General features: G+C 29.8%; 1 protein-coding gene across 1 annotated transcript in view; it reads left to right on the top strand.

The window, feature by feature from the left end:
* LOC147469768 (uncharacterized) overlaps nt 1–2500 on the top strand; it is a 186006-nt gene that overhangs the window by 15517 nt on the left and 167989 nt on the right. The window lies entirely within an intron of this gene.

Here is a 2500-nt window from a genome sequence, read left to right as displayed (position 1 = left end):
CCACAGACACACACACACACACACACCACACCCACACACACCAAACCACACACCCACACACACACCCACACATTAATCACTCACACACTCTCTCTCCACCCTCTCTAACAATAAAACTCTATCTTACTCAACACACACACTCACACAGACTCACACAACACTCACACACTCCCCCCACACACACTCACACACACTCACTCACACCTCTCACGACACCACAACACACAGACATATATACCATAGATATAAACCAATCCACCCACCCACCCTCATAACACACACACACACACAACACACACACACACACACAACACACAATAACACTTCCAAACACAACCACACACACACACACACACACACGGACACACTACACACCCCACAAACAACATACACCCACACAACACCACCACACACACACTCCAACGAAACACCCCACACACACTACCCGATCACACACACACACACACACGACGCAAACACACACCACCCCACACCACACAAACACACACATAACACACTACACACAACACAAATACCGACACACACACAGCACACACTACACACACATCACAACACACTCAGCACACTCACACCACACACACTCAGGATATAATATAGATAGAAATATGATCACATATAGATATATTCTGTTATTGTTAGAGATAGAGTGATTATATATAGATAGAGCGATAGCGAGCTAGAAACAAGAAATAAGATATAGATATAGAGAGACAAGATATATATGAGAAAGCTATATATACATATAAAAAATATACACACTACACACTCACACACAAACTCACACACACACACTCACCACACACACACATTTCACACACAGACTCACTCACTCACACACCCTCACACTCTCCCCCCCCCCCCCCCCCCCCCCCCACCCCCCCCCCCCCCCCACGCACTCACAATCTCTCTCTCACACTATCACTACTAACAACTCTCTCTCACATCACTCTCAATCACCCTCTCAACAACTCACACACTCCCTCACACACTACACTCACCACACACTCCCACACACACTCTCACACACTCTCTATCACACTGACCTGTCATACACACACACATTACCAATATCACCATCTACCCACTGTCTCTCATAAATGTAACAGTAACTAATTATCCCTATATCTCACTATATAACTCAAATATCTATAAAAATATGTATTAACTAACTCTAACTTCGATCTCACTAATATAAATCACTCAAACTATGTATGTATGTCATTATAAATGTAATCTCAAACTACCTCTCAATCTACTACATATCTATATCTAATCAACTACACACTCTCTATATACTATAAATCATATAAGACTGAATCTCACCAATCTCCAAATATAACATGGTACTCATGTCAAAAATTCCCTCTCTATATCTAATCAATAATTTCCAACTACTATCCTAACTATCTCATACCGCTATCATCTCTACTCTCTCTCTATAAATCTCTCACAATCTATATCTCTCTATAACTCTCAGCTATCTAATATGTATATCTAAGTCAGAGAGTAAGTGTGAGTCTGTAGTATAGTCTGTCACCAGTCATCTGTCACTCAGGCCAAATCGACCACAACTCAAACTCAAACTCTAAAAAAAAAATCTATATATATTATGATATATACATTGATAATTATATATATTATAAATATTTTAATATTTATTTTTTGTGTGTATGTGTGTATTTATATATAGAAATATATATATAATATATAATATATATTTTGTTATATTAGTTATATAAATATATATATATATATATATATAGAATATGTTATATATATACATACATATAAAGTTATATATATACTATCTAATTGTATATATATTTATATATATATTATATATATATATTTATATGTCCAATACAAAAAAAAATTATATATACATAATACATATGGCATATATATTTAATATATAAATATAATATATATATAAATTAATTTAATATATAAATATATATATATATACATATATATATATACTATTTATATTTATATATATTATATATATATTATATATTATAATATATGAATATATATAAATTTATATATATATAATATATATATTTACATAATTATATATATATATATAGAGATATATTAATGAAATATATATATATATTATGTATATAGATATATTTATATATATATTATATTATATACGTAATATTATATATGTTATATGTTATATATATATTTGTTATATAATATATATAATATATAATATATATTATATATGCATATGTATTACGTATATATATATATATATAATATATATATATATATATTATATTTATATATATAAATATAATATATACTTTATATACTTAATATATATATATGTAAAATATTTATATATATTATAATTATATATTTATATATATATATATATATATCTATATAAATTGTATTAATACAGTATAATATGTATATCTTTTATACATATAGTGTAGTGTGTGAGTTGGTGTGTTGTTGTTCGTGA

The sequence above is a fragment of the Penaeus japonicus genome, unplaced genomic scaffold (assembly GCF_977035675.1).
Source record: "Penaeus japonicus unplaced genomic scaffold, GWHDUDI00000001_assembly GWHDUDI00000019, whole genome shotgun sequence".
In the NCBI taxonomy this organism is placed as follows: Eukaryota; Metazoa; Arthropoda; class Malacostraca; order Decapoda; family Penaeidae; genus Penaeus; species Penaeus japonicus.
Note: the sequence above shows the minus strand (reverse complement) of the source record. Positions and strands in the feature narration are given on the sequence as shown.